The sequence below is a fragment of the Solanum dulcamara genome, chromosome 4 (assembly GCF_947179165.1).
Source record: "Solanum dulcamara chromosome 4, daSolDulc1.2, whole genome shotgun sequence".
Lineage (NCBI taxonomy): Eukaryota > Viridiplantae > Streptophyta > Magnoliopsida > Solanales > Solanaceae > Solanum > Solanum dulcamara.
In genome coordinates this window covers 37,563,696-37,579,520 of record NC_077240.1, presented here as the reverse complement: position 1 = coordinate 37,579,520, position 15,825 = coordinate 37,563,696, and the positions used below count along the sequence as shown (strand labels likewise).

General features: G+C 31.5%; 1 long non-coding RNA gene across 1 annotated transcript; it reads right to left on the bottom strand.

Annotated features, from left to right (window-relative positions):
* Positions 1 to 6,795: 6,795 nt before the first annotated feature.
* Positions 6,796 to 8,774, bottom strand: LOC129884991 (uncharacterized). Its single transcript, XR_008766017.1, has 2 exons — positions 8,540 to 8,774; positions 6,796 to 7,223 (listed from the first exon to the last, which is right to left on the bottom strand). It is a non-coding gene; the product is annotated as an uncharacterized LOC129884991 (long non-coding RNA).
* Positions 8,775 to 15,825: the final 7,051 nt, after the last annotated feature.

Genomic DNA, 15,825 nt, shown 5'->3' with positions numbered 1-15,825 from the left:
AAGTACAACTTTAAATTTTTCAAATCCTTCAATTAATCTTGTACTATCAGATATTGTATTAATATTAGCTTCTTTCATAATCAAATAAGATCTTTTAAAATAGTGTGTATTGTGGCACTATCAGTAAGACACATATTATAATAATTGATGTTGGATCCAACTGATGACTGGAAATTTTTTATATTCTTCATAAACAAAAAGATACATTATAAAAATGTGAAAAACTGACAACATAAGAAACTTTTAAAAAATTGCACTGCCTTAAAAAATATTTTACGAAGGACAACATAATATCAAACATAATTAAAAAAATAATAACTATTTTTATCCCAGTTAGATGATCAATTCTTTAGTCAACATTCATAAAATCGTCAGCTTCCAAATGAGTAATATTTGGTAGATCTTCGAAAGCATCATCTTTATAAGCAAGATTCGCCTCAATATCTTCATATTTATTTGAGGGAGTTGCTTCATTATCATCATTTCAAAAATTCAAGTGTGTCTCTACATTATTATATCTTCTTTTGAGAGAGGCTTGATAAAGTTTTACAAAATGATCGGACGTACGACATTCACGTGCTCAATGACCCTTCATACTTCACCGATAGAAAATATTGGATTTAAATTTTGAAGGATTATTTTAAGGAACTTTACTGTTCTCATGTTTATTTTCATCATTATGACGATAATTGTTTCGTCCTCACCCACGTCCACGACCATGGCCACGGCCGTGACCGCGATAATTATTTTATCTTGATTCAGACTGATTATGTGCTACTACAACATTCGCTTCAGGGAATGGAGCAGAATCAGTGGGACAGGCTTCATGATTTTTATGAACAAAGTATTATTTTGCTCAGCCATAAGTAGGCATGTAATTAATTCAGACAACAACAACAATAACAACGATCCAGTGAAAAGTGGAAAGAGTTTTTTCAAGTAAGTCATCATCAATGATAGAATCTCAACATAATTTTAACATGGAACTTACCTTGTGGATAACAGAATTATACTCTATCATAGTTTTAAAATCTTGAAATCGAAGGTATATCCAGTCATATCGGGATTTTGATAACACCGTAAATTTTAGATGGTGATATCGATCCTTCAAATTAGTCCATAATTCAAGGGGGTCTTTCACAGTTGAATATTCAGTTTTTAATTCTTCATGAATATGATGACGGAGAAAAATCATGGTTTTTGCTTTATCTTGACTTAATGCTTTATTTTCTTGTTTAATAGTATCACCAAGACCTTTAGCGTCAAGGTGAATTTCAGTATCAAGAATCCATGATAAATAATTATTTTCGTAAATGTCAAGTGCCACAAACTCAAGTTTTGATAAATTTGACATGATGACAACTGATATAGAAATTAATTTAGAAATAACAAAGACAACTAAAATAAAATTTCTTCAGTAGATATACCTGATATAGAAGTTAATTTATCTGGAGAAAATTAGAGTTTCGTGTTAATAACATGTTATAAAACAAAATATTAAAACTAAAGAAAGAAAGGAAGAGGAAAAGTGGTAGTAGAAGAAATAGGCAGAGGAGTAATGTAATATGCTTATCCAGTGTATCTTTCATTAAAGTATTTTGCCCCTTTTATAGGGATATATTTCACAACATAAATTAGTGATGGATCCCTAATTTTATGGACATCCACCCATTTAATATTTTAACAAATAACTTTTCATATGTCATAAAGGTATTATAGACTGGTACTATATCACTTGGACATGACAATAACTATATGAGATGTATTAAAGATGATTAAGGATATAAGGAGAATCACAGGTCCTAGCTAAATTGAAAATCATACAAAGGATTAAAGTTTTAGATAAACTTATACAAGATTCAACTTTAAATGCGTACAACTTGTAAGATATAAAGAGTTGATTCTTTCTAATTAGTTAGGTTACTCTTTTTCTATCTGATTTGGAAAGTCTTCAATTATTCTCTTACTTAAATTTCTAATGATTCAGCATAAGAGCCCGTTTGGATTGGCTTTAAGTTGGTCAAAATCAACTTAAAACCCCTTTTCAGCTTTTGGACGTGTTTGCCTAATGCTAACTTTAAGTCAGAAAGTTCTTAAAGTCAGTCAAAAATGAAAAGTTAGGATTCCTAACTTTTTTTTTAAGTGCTTAAAGTCATTTTCTTTGACCATGAAAATTACTTTTATATCCCTTATATTTTAACTAAATTCCCAAACTACCCTTTTTATTCTTTTAACTCTAAAATTCACATAATTTTCCTCATTTAAGGACTTTTATCCAAACACTCAACTGCTTATTTATAAAAATAACTTTCAGCACTTTAAAGTTCTAAAAGCACTTCATACATAAAAAAATACTTTTTTTAAGCTCATCCAAACGGGCTCTAATTCTCATTTAACTATCAGACATTATGGACATGCAAAACAAGGATCGGTTGAATTCATTGTTGTTGAAGAAAGAAAAGGCAAATGATATTTGGATGAAAGCTAAAACGTTACTATTTATTCTTTTAGATTTTTTTTTTTATAAGACATTTTTACTAAAGTTATGATCTTATCAAGGTTAATTTTCCAACATTATTGACTGAGGTTGTAGTCCCAGTAAGACTAAACTTCAGACATATGGTAATTATACATCAAACATATAATTGCTTGACAAAATTAATTTTCATACATTTTTTGTTAAATTTGTGCCCTTAACAAAGTCAGAAGCATAGACATATAATAGCTTCATTTAACGTGAAATTCAGACATATATATGACATACAAAATGAAAGGTGATTTGCATAAACAATTTTTTTTGATGTCATACTATAAAGTTGGCTTCTTAAAGAAAAATCTTTAAAAATGGTCTCCACGCTAAAATGTAAAAAACATGCTTTCAATGATTGTTAAGAGGGCTTATGATAATTTGATAGGATTTTTAAGTAAAAATTTAATAATTCCTATAATTTATTATTTAAATATTGATCGCAATTTGCTTTAAGAATAAATTATGTTCACTATTAAAGATTTCCATAAATTCTTGACAGATCATACCAATATTTTCAAATATTTATAATCCAAATCTTGATAATCCAAATCTTGATAATTACGATAATATATTATATAAAAAAAATTAGTAATATATTTTAATTTTAAAATTAATTCAAATTAATTTTAAATGATTATAGTTTTGTTATATAATTTTTAATAGCATATCAGTTTTAATAGTTAAATAGAACTTAAATGTTAAAAATAATAAATCCACTTAGCTTTTTTTATTTTTTTAAACTCAATATCGGATAGTATTTATATTTTTCTTCAATCAAACCTATATAAGGATAGAACATTACCTAGTTAAATTCAATCATAAGAAGTAATTAAAGAAAAAAAAAAGATGAGATCGATGATGAAAGGATAAAGAAGTTGGAGTAGGGATTGCATTTTTAGTTTTCAATTTAAGCTAGTGTTTGACCATGAATTTGTTAAGAAAATGTTATTTAATATCTCAAAATAAATTATTTTATCTGTAATTAAATTTGAAAACACCATTAACTTTATAGCCTTAATGGCTAATATTTGTTGATTTATTTTTATATTACTATATGAATTACTTAAAAATTATTTATTTATTTATTTGAGTGAAATATTATGGGGCTTTTCGATTTTTGATAAACTCCTTACAGATATTTGATAATGTATGAAAACATTGAACAAAAAATACAATTTATAGAATTTGTGCATTGATTTTTTGAGGTGCAAATATAATTATTGATAGATTTTTCACATTGTTCACTATTATAAATATTTGTGTTCGAATTTAAGTTTTAAACTTTTAAAACTTAAAATGCTTATGTTTTAGGTTAATTTTTATTAGAGTTAGCTTATAAATTTCTGAAGTACATCATTCACTACCACAAATATTTATATTTGAAGGTAAGATTTCGCTACAAATATTTTTGAATTTATAAAATTTTGTGTAAAATTAAGTTGCTTTCATAGGCTAATTTTGGACTTTTTGAAATGTTTATTGTTAAGCTGTTTTAGATGCTAACTTCAAATATGATTCAAATGTTTTGTTAAGATATTAGTGTAGTTAGAAAGTTAGAATTTGTATTTTAATCAGTAATAATGAAATTGTTTGTTGACACAAATGAAACCTAAAAGTCTTTCGATGTCATCTAAAGTGTTTGCAAATTAAATCAAAAGAAATGTAGTATAAATTTTTAAAAATAATTTAATTAAAATGATTAATGAAAAAGATGTTACCAATTGAAGGAACTTATTATTGATTTCTTAACTCTTTCACACGTGGATCCACCTAAAAAAATTACATTTGGGAACATTATTGGAGTAAATAATAACAATTCTTTCATGAAGTTATTTCATTGTTTTATCTGCAATATCGATCGTTATTCAATTATCTTCAATTTTTGGGGGCATATAGTGGTGTTTGCTCTTAAAAACTTTCATATCATGAGTTTTGAGAGTCACACTTATTATAAAACAGAAAATATTTTTTATATGTCACAAAGGTACTATAGACTGGTACCATATCACTTGGATGTGATAATAACTATATGAGATGTATTGAAGATGAGTTAGGATATAAGGAGAATCACAGGTTCAAGCTAAATTGAAAATCATACAAAGGATTAAAATTTCAGATAAACTTACAGAAGATTCAATTTTAAACATGTACAACTTCTAAGATATAAAGAGTTAATTCTTGATCTAATTAGTTAGGTTACTCCTTTACTATCTGATTGGGAAAGTCTTCAATTTTTCTCTTACTTAAATTTCTAATGATTCAGTATAATGCTCATTTAACTATCACAAGCATTATGGGCAAGCAAAGTACGAAGCCGTTGAATTCATTGTTGTTGAATAAAGAAAAGTCAAATGATATTGGAGGAAAGCTAAAGCATTACTTACTAAAGTTATGATTGTATCAAGATTAATTTTTCAACATTATTGATTTAGATTATAGTCTCGACAAGACTAAACTCCAGAGATATAGTAATTATACATCAAACATATAATTGCTTGTCAAAATTAATTTTCATACAATTTTCGTTAAATTTGTGGCCTTGCCAAAGCCAGAAGCATAGACATATAATAGCTTCATATTTGACGTGAAATTCAAGCATATATATGACATACAAATGAAAGGTGATTTGCATAAACAAAAAATTTTGATGTCATAGTTTAAGATTTACTTCTTAAAGAAAAATCTTTAAAAATGATCTCCACCCTAAAAAATAAAAACATGCCTTCAATGATTGTTAAAAAGGCTTATGGTAATTTGATAGGATTTCTAAGTAAATTTTAATAATAACTATAATTTATTATTTGAATATTGACCAAAATTTGCTTTAACAATAAGTTACGTTAATTATTAAAGACTTTCAGTAAATTCTTAACGGATCACACTAATATTTTCATTGATTGAAATCTTGATAATCACAATAATATATTATATAAAATAAATCAGTAATATGTTTTAATTTTAAAGTTGATACAACTTAATTTTAAATGACTATAATTTTGATATATAATTTTTAATATCAATTTTATCTGTTTTAATAGTTAAATAAAATTTAAATCTTAAAAATAATAAATTTACTTTGGCTTTTTTTATTTTTAAGCTCAATATCAAATAATATTTATATTTTTCTTCAATCAAACCTATATTAAGGATAGAACATTACCTAGTTAAATTCAATCATAGGAAGTTATTAAAGAAAAAAGATGAGATAGATGAAGAAGGGAAAAGGTTAAAGAAGTTGGAGTGGGAATTGTATACTTTTCGATTTAAGCTAATGTTTGATCATAAATTTGTTAACAAAATGTTATTTAATATCTAAAAAAAAATTATTTTGTCTACAATTACATTTGAAAAGACCATTGACTTTATAGCCTTAATGGCTAATATTTATATCTATCCATTAAACAGTCATTGATTGATTATTATTTCTGATTCAAATTTTAATGTTGCAATTGATATTTGTAATATTTTTTCATTACCATCTTTCTTATTTACATCATATCTTATTGACCTTTATCATCTCATAACTAAATTCTTGAGCCATTAATTTCTCTTTCTAATGACAGTAAATTTTTAACTTCGAAATTTTGATCCATTGTGATCATTTTGAGTTCTTCACAGCTATATATACTTATTATAATATTTATATTTATCTATTAAAGAGTCATTGATTGATCATTACTTCCGATTCAACTATTAATGTTGCAATTGATATTTATAATTATTTCTCATTATTACCTTTCTCATTTACTCGATATCTTTATTAGTATTTATCATCTTATAACTAAATTCTTGATGTTTTGCGTTGAAAAGCGATTTTAAAATTGATCTCAACTTTTAAAAGAAAAAATCAACTTAAAAGGAATCGTCATTTATTTTTTTTAAAAAAATTAAGAAAATCTAATTTAAAAGTCTTTAACAAATTTAAATTTTATTTTTTTTATAAAAAAAGGTAAGAATTCAAATTACCAGTTTTAGAAGGTTTTAGCACTCAAAGTGATCGCTAACACGCAGTCGTTTGTCAATTCAAATCATTTGGAAATTTAGAAGAATAATTTAAAGAAAAGCAATTTAAACTCACTTGAAAAAATATCAACTTGAAACATTTGAAATAATTTCAAAGGAATGACTTTTTGTCAAAAATGACTAAGGAAACTTTTGAGTAAAATCATTTTGAGAAGTAAATTAATCATAAAAATGACTCTTCTTTTGAGAATTTAATTAAATTAAACTAAACTAAATATCTAAGTAAGCATAAGTAATTAAATTATTACAACCCGGATAAAATTAAATAATAATAACTCAAAAAGGCTTTGGATTTTGGCCCAAAACTCTAAACAAAATAAAAATCTGATATAATACTTAGTTTCTATACGTTTGGACTAAGCTGCTGAGCAATCTGTATTTTTAGCCCAACTTTGTTGTATATCACTGTTGTATATCAATGTATATGACCCTGTTTTCCTATATAGCAGATTGTATATAAGTGTATACAATTCATTTTCAGCCTCCGCAACTTGTAATATTGCTTTCCTTTTCCTTGGATATCAACTCCCATTTCTCGAAAATATCCAAGGCTTGACGAACAAACTTGAAAAATTGCAATTAGCCCTCCATGTCCCATCGAAAATGCAAAGGGGAAATGAGTCCAGATTTGGACTCGGATGAAATTTACATGTATCATAGAAAAATATATCTATAAGAGCCAATATATGGAATCAATATAAAAGCCATAAATCTAAAACGAGATCAAAACAATTATATTAATATGTATGCTACTGTCTAGAAGGAGAAACAATTAGCACTCACGCTTAAAAGACAAATGCAGAGATGAACCAAAAAAAAAAAAAAAAAACATGACATAGCAATTTGAAACAAACACCAAAATTCTAACATTTGGGTCATGCTAAAATTCAAAAGGGCACAAATGGAGTCCTTGCACCCATTACACTCAATCTACTTAAATATCCATGAAAAAACAAAACACACATCAAGGAACCATTTACTATATATGTTAAAACCAAAAGAAGATAAATTTGTTACGTATTATAGAACAAGGTGACTACTCGAAACAACTCAAATACTTGAAAAATGATGACAATGCTAACAAAACAACATAGAACATTTAAAGCGTAAAACTCAAAAACTATCAAGTACTCTCGTAACCACAGAAGTACTAATTCTCAACCAAAAAAAGAAAGATGACACTTGAAACATTTTAGGGAAAGAAATATAGGAGAGGCTGAAACTAAATCATCCTAAATGAGAGAGGAGACTAGCACAACACTCCAACATTCAAATGAGCAACAACAATAGGAACTTAATCAATCATGGTGAACATCAAACTTAAATGCAACGACTATATCTAGGTGAGTTAATAACCACACATAATGAGTCAAGAAGCTAAACACCATAACATATCACCCTGAATGCAAAAATGATTTCAAGAAAGGAACTTTAAGCTATACTACAGTTATAGCATCACAGGTTTGAGACGAGCATATGCGAGGAAATATGAAACAAAACAAAGGTCAAAATAAATTGTTGCATGCGATATCAAGCCATTCAAGATGGAAATAAACAACAATAAATCAATTCAGGATAAGTCATATTCGAAACAACTGTGAATTTAAGCAAGATTTGGTTGAGGCCATAACACTTCGACATCGTTTAAGCTACTCACAATTTCAAGATGACACATGATCCAGATTAACTAAAACTACACACATACAGAGATACTTATACATTTGTTTTAGCAAAACTTGATTTATCAACATACGGGGTCTGGGGGAAAATAGAGAAGAACTGTTTTAAGTTTGAATAACAAGAAACATTTCATCCGACGGCAAGAGGGCAGAAGTTAATCCAGATAAAAGATAAATTAAATGCACAAAAGAAATTGTAACTAAACAAAATGAAAGCACATATGCGCAATAAACTACTCACGTAAATAAAATTTTTACAACAACAAAAAAATAAAAGTTTTCAAAGGAGAAAGAAAGGCATTGATACCTTTTTCCGGGGAGCTTTTGGTACAAAGACGAGTTGGAACGGCTTCCAACCACAACTAAAACCTCACTGAGAAACTCAAGAACGAATCGAAACTACTAAGCCTTTTTCGAATAGAAAAAACTTTGTTTCTTGACAAGAACTTTGGTAATTTGAAAGTTTTTTTCTTTCTTACAGGGTAAAATTAGTATATTTTCGAACAAACCCCCAGATATGAAGCAGAACTGCGTTTATATAAGAAAGGATTTAGGGGGGGGGGGGAATGGAGGGAAACAGATGGAAATTGGGGGTTTTCAGATAAAATTTTCCAATTCAAAATTCGAATTCCTTTCCACGAATAAGGAATGTGCCAAATTCCTATCCCAAGATGCCAAATTCTTCAATAAATTCAGACGAAATTATTGGGTTTAAGTGAGCCGTGTGTAATCATTTACAATTTATTAAATATAAATTTGTAGAATGGTTCAATTTATATTAAATTCAAGATATATTAGTCCAAATAAATATTTTGGATTAATAAAATTGAGTCAATTATCTAAGCCCAATAAATGTGGATTTAATTACAAATCTAAATTCAATTATTTAGGCTATAAAGATGACCCACTTTGTTAAGCCCAATATCATCTCATTCTAGAGGCCCATTTGCATGCCACATGTCAAAGTCATGTGGCAATCCAAGTCAAATTAACTAACCCACTAAAATCATACCACATGTCAAAGTTAGGTGGCAATTCAAGTCAAATTAAATAAGCCACTAAAATCATGCCACATGTCGAAGTTATGTGGCAAACTAAGTCAAATTAAATGAGCCACTAGAATAATGTCACATGTATATGTGACATGTTTTGACCAATCAAATTAAAGCTTTTCACCAAAGAAATCTGATTGGTCAGTTCAAACCAACCAATCAAATCGCACCCTCATACCACTCCCTACAACTATAAATATGGGTCATCATTATTCTCAGAAGGGGGGTTTTCAAGAACAAGAAGCAAGAAGAGAGCTCGTGGATCAAAGACCGCAAATTCTCTACAAAGCTACAAAGTTCAAGTAATCAAATTCAAGTTCAATTTCAAGATCAAGAACGAAGAAGAATATCAAGAAGATCAAGATCAAGTTACTTGTTCATATTACTGTTCGTCATAACCATACAAGTGTTCGTGATGAATAATTTAAATCCAAATTTGAAGACGAAGATTCAAGATCAAGCTATTCAAGCCCTTGACTCTAAATCAAATTCAAGTTCAATGTGTTTCATATTATTTGAAGAATCAGAAAATTATCATAGAGATTGTAACCCGCACTACATTTTGAAATCAAATATTACACTTTGTTATTCCAATTTTCTGGTCTTGATTATTTATTTTTCTCAGCTCGAAAATTTGTTGTTTACAAATTTTGACACGCCCAGTGGGACAATCTCTACCTCTCATCTCTTTACATCGATCATCAAACTTCAAGAATACTTAAAATGACATCTAAGAAGTTTGACTCCAGGGCTATTATTGCTAAGGCTACTGATTCCAAATTCTCCTCTGAGGTGGAGAACATACTGGATGTGACTATGGGAAGTTTGGGACCCATCACTAGGAACAGAGCAAACTTGCTAGGACAACAAGCACTCTAAGTGTCGTCCACATCAGTTTCTATTTTTGATCCTTTATCTTCAAAGGGGGCAAGATTCTTTCCAAATGAATTAGAAGAAGGAAAGAATATAGTTGATATTGTTGAAAGGACGTTGGCTCGACTTAGTCCTTTTAACACAAGGAATTGCACTATTCAAGATGAAGATGATATCCTGATCACTAGATCTGCCCCAGTCACTCCACGTAACTTGTTTCAGACAAATTTCAGTTTGAGGAAAAATCCATGCTTTGCTCCATCATCCATAACGGCCATCCAAGCGATGATGACTAACACCTCAACTGTTGAAGAACAACTGGCAAGTTTGACAAAGGCAATTGAAGGTCTAACAAAATATGTGCAAGATCAAGATAATCGAATTGTCAAGTTGACGGACAGAGTTGAGAACGTTATGGAGGGGGACTCAAGTCATGCACCTGAAAAACGTCCGATGATACAAGAAAAGGGAGATTTAGGTACAAAGCAAATAAATATGGGTGATGAGCTGCAAGTATCTGCTGAAGGAGAATTCCCATTTATCAACTGAAGGACTTCATTATGGGAACCATCAAAGATAAGTATGACGTGTCTTCAAAGTCATCATTTACGTATGCAAAGCCATACACTTCAAGAATCGATGTTTTGAAGATGCCTATGGGTTATCAACCTCCAAAATTTCAACAATTTGACGAAAAGAGAAATCCAAAGCAACACATTGCCTATTTTGTTGAAACTTTCAATTATGCTGGAACATATGGAGATTATTTGGTCAAGCAATTTGTGCGCTCCTTACAATTAAATGCCTTTGACTGGTATATGGATCTTGAGGCAGGCTCTATTGATAGTTGGGAACAACTTGAGCATGAATTTCTCAATTATTTCTATAACACAAGGCGTACTGTGAGCATGGTTGAACTCACAAATATACGTCAATGGAAAGATGAACCCGTCATTGAGTTCATCAACCGATGGAGAAATGCAAGCCTCAATTATAAAGATAGGCTTAGTGAAACTTCCGAAATAGAAATGTGTATTCAAGGAATGCGTTGGGGACTTTGTTATATCCTACAAGGTATTCAATCCAAATCATTTGAGGAACTAGCTACACGTGCTCATGATATGGAGTTGAGCATGTCTGCAAGCAGAATTAAAGGACCACTTATTTATGGGCCTCACAAGGGAAAAGACAAAATAGAGGTAAAGAAAGGAGGAAAATTGGCACCTAAGTTTGGAAATAAGGAGTCGATGAATGTTAATGCCGTACCTTTGAAAGTGGCTACAAATCTAAGCAAGAATCAAAGGGTGAAGACCACGACTTTTCAGAATAACGCTGGTAGAAAGCTGACTTTGAAGGAAATGTAGGCAAAAGAGTATCCTTTCTTGGAATCAGATGTTCTAGCAATTTTTGAAGAGCTTCTGGAGTTAAAACTCTTTGAGCTACTTGAAATGAAGCGTCCAGATGAGGCTGGGAGGACTAATGATCCAAATTACTGCAAATATCACCATTTGATGGGTCATCCTATCGAAAAGTGTTTTATCTTTAAGGAAAAGATCATGGACTTGGCCCGTGAAGGAAAGATATTGCTTGAAGATGAGAAGGAGAGTTCAAATGAAGTCTCTGTCACTTTTGGTTCACTCGACCCCATAGTTCTTTGCAACTTTATCAAAATACATGATAGTGGTGATGATCTAGCCACATCACCATCAAAGATGATTAAATTTGGTGACTTCAAACCAATAGATGTTAACGCATCATCGCTTGTTCCTTTGATGAATGAAGTAATAAGGGAAGATAAACCTCTAGAGGAAAACCAATCTTGCGGTGCTTATATTGATAATGAAGGATGGATTTTAGTGACACGACGAAGACATTGTAAAATGAGCTTGGAAAGAGAACCAAGTAAGCAAGTGACTAGAGCAAAGATGAAGAAACTACCTAAATCTCAAAGGGTAAAGAAGAATGTGAAGAAGTCAATAGTTGGGGGAAATTACTATCAAAGACAACATCCTCCGGTGACATTAGAGAAATTCTTGCCAAGTTGGTTTCGTGAAAAGATTTCTCATCGTGACACCAAGGCCTTGTGTTGTAACATTGATAGAGAAGAGATAATGGGAGAAAGCTCATCACCATCATTACCTCCATCACATGAAGGCCCTATAAAGCTTCACTCTGAAGAAGTGGACACTTGTGATGCGAAGTTTATATTTACTAATGATGATCTTTTATCGGGTGAAGTGTTGCATAATCGTCCTTTATATATGGTAGGTTTTGTGCTTGGACATAAAGTGAATAGGATCATGGTAGATGATGGATCTAGGGTTAATATTCTCTCTATTCGCACTGTGAAGGAACTTGGAATCCCAATAAATGAACTGTCTGAAAGTCATCTAATGATTCAAGGATTTAACCAAGGGGGCAGAGAGCCATTGGTGCTGTTAAATTAGATATAACAATGGGAGATATGCGTTCGAGTGCGTGGATGCATATTATTGACTCAAAGACCTCGTATAATATCTTGTTAGGAAGGCCATGGATACTTGAGAACAAAGTGGTGCCGTCCACCTACCATCAATGTTTCAAATACTTTGAAGATGGGGTTCAAAAGAAGGTAGTTGCTGATGATGAACCTTTCACTGAGACAGAAGCGTACTTTGCTGATGCAAAATTCTACTTAAAGAACCATGCTTCAAAAGAATTCAAAGTTGATAATATAATACCTGCTGACATTACAAAAAAGGTTGATGTAGCACCTGATAATGCGAGGGTCATGATTGAAAAGAGTAAAACGCTTTCAGACATGAGTGAAGTACTTAAGATAAGTAAGGCATCTTCAAGTAAGAGAATGATTCCTATTTCTCACTATGTCCCAAAGACAAACAAAGTCAATATCCCACCCTCTGAGTTGTAGAGTAGCAAGTTGACATTCCCTATCAAGCAAATTGATACAATCAAATCACCTTTAAAAATGATACAAGTATTTGTCAGACCATCGAATCATGATTCACATGAATCACTTCCTAAAGAGCGTACAAATGAGGGTTTTGACCCGAATGCATATAAGTTATTAGTGAAAGCGGGATACAATCCCAATGAAGCTGCTAAAGTAGGGAAGCTTCCAAATAAAGTTATTAAAAGGGCAAATCATGGCCTAAATCCAACTCAAAGGATGATGATAGAGAGAGGGTATGATGTCAAGCAATCGCGCGAAGGCTTGGGTTACAAACAACCATCACCAGTCGGAATCTCTATAAAAAGGATGAGCATCAACTATATTACCCCTATGGAAGAACCGATGATGTTCAACAAGAAGCCTTCTATGTTTGATCGACTTAGTGGCATGACTCCTAACGTTTCTGCATCTGATCGGCTAATAGAATCAACTCCAAAAACTTCAGTATTTGATCGATTGGGACCAATGAAGAAGAAATACAAGCGCCAAGGAAATTATAGAATAATGGAAGAACGGGTACATGCTCGGGAGCATAATTCACCCAAGAATTGGCCCAGTTTGATCCCTTCTAGAATGAGGCGAGAGACAAAACTTGTAGTTTTATGTGGATATATCTTGAGAGCAAGAACTCATACCATAGTTCACACTAGGGAGCGAGATGAAGATAAAGAAAGTATGGGATCATCAAATCACATATCTTTTAATAATGATGATCCTCAAGAAGATGAGGATGCTTAAGATGTGCCACCTGAACTCGAGGAAGGGATAAAAAATATTATTGATGCATTGAAGAAAGTAAATCTTGGGGTTGATGATGATATAAGGCCTATATATGTAAGTGCTTCACTGGATGACGATGAAGAGAAGAAATATATTGAGCTTCTTATGGAATTTAGGGATGTATTTGCTTGGAGTTATAAAGAAATGCCAGGATTAGACCCTAAAGTTGCAGTTCATCGTTTTGCTGTGAAACGAGGCACTCATCCTGTTAAAAAAGCACAACGTCGCTTTAGACCTGAACTAGTTCCTTTGATCGAAACTGAAGTTAACAAGCTCATTCAAGCAGATTTCATTCATGAAGTCAAATATCCTACATGGATTTCAAGCATTGTACTTGTAAGAAAGAAGAATGGCCAAATACGAGTTTGTGTTGACTTTAGAGATCTTAATAATGCATGCCCTAAGGATGAATTTCCTCTTCCAATCCCTAAGCTTATGATTGATGCTACAACTGGATACAAGACAATGTCTTTCATAGATGGTTCATCTGGATACAATCAAATTCGCATGGCACCAAGGGATAAAGAACTTACTGCATTTCGCTCTCCTAAAGGTATATATTGCTACAAAGTAATGTCTTTTGGTTTAAAAAATGCTGGAGCCACTTATCAACGAGCCATGCAGAATATTTTTGATGACATGTTTCATAAAAATGTTGAGTGTTATGTCGATGACTTAGTGGTGAAATCAAATAAGAGTTATGACCACTTGCAAGATTTGAGAATGGTGTTTGAACGACTTCGAATATATCAACTCAAAATGAACCCTTTAAAATATGCCTTTAGAGTTACTTCGGGAGAGTTTCTCAGTTTTATTATTCGACATCGAGGAATCGAGATTGACCAAGATAAGATATATGCTATTTTGAAGATGCTTGAGCCAAAAAATATTCATGAGTTGAAAAGCTTACAAGGAAAATTAGCATATCTTAGGAGGTTTATCTCAAATCTAGCTGGGAGATGTCAATCATTCAGTCGCCTTATGAAGAAAGATGTTCCTTTTGAATGGGACCAAACTTGTACCAATGCTTTTGAGAACATAAAGTCTTATCTGATGAAACCTCCAGTACTTGTAGCTCCTATACCTGGAAAACCATTGATTTTATACATTGCAGCACAAGAAAGGTCTGTAGGAGCACTTCTCGCACAAGAAAATGATGAAGGGAAAGAAAATGCCCTATATTACTTGAGTAAGCTGATGACACAAAACGAGATCAAGTATTCACCTATTGAGAAGTTATGTCTGGCACTCGTATTCTCGATTCAGAAGATGAAGCATTATTTCTAAGCTCATATTGTGCAACTTATCTCTAAAGCGAATCCTATCAAGTTTGTCATGTCCAAGCCTGTCTTAAGTGATAGACTAGCAAGGTGGTACCTCCAGTTTCAATAATTTGAAATTGTGTATATATCTCAGAACACAATAAAAGGACAAGTGCTAGCAGATTTCTTGGCCAATCATCCATTCCCGAATGATTGGGAGTTATCTGATGAATTACCTAATAAAGACGCAAAGCTAGTGGAAATTCAGCCACCTTAGAAGATGTATTTTGATAGTGCTCCACATCGTGAAAGAGCCGGTGCTGGAGTGGTATTTGTAACTTCCCATGGAGAAGTTTTGTCATACTCCTTCACTCTAACACAACACTGCTTCAATAATATTGTTGAATATCAAGCACTCTTACTTGGGCTTGAGATGGTCATTGATATGAAACAATTGCAACTACAAGTTTTTGGGGATTCCAAGTTGGTGATCAATCAAGTCTTGGGTAATTATGAAGTAAAGAAGCCTGAGTTAATCCTATACTGCAATTACGCTCAAAAAATGATAGGATGGCTTGGAGAGGTGACTATTCAACATGTCCCAAGAAAGGAAAATAAAAAGGATGATATATTGGCAGCTTTAGCTTTTGCATTAGTATCTCCTGATGAAATG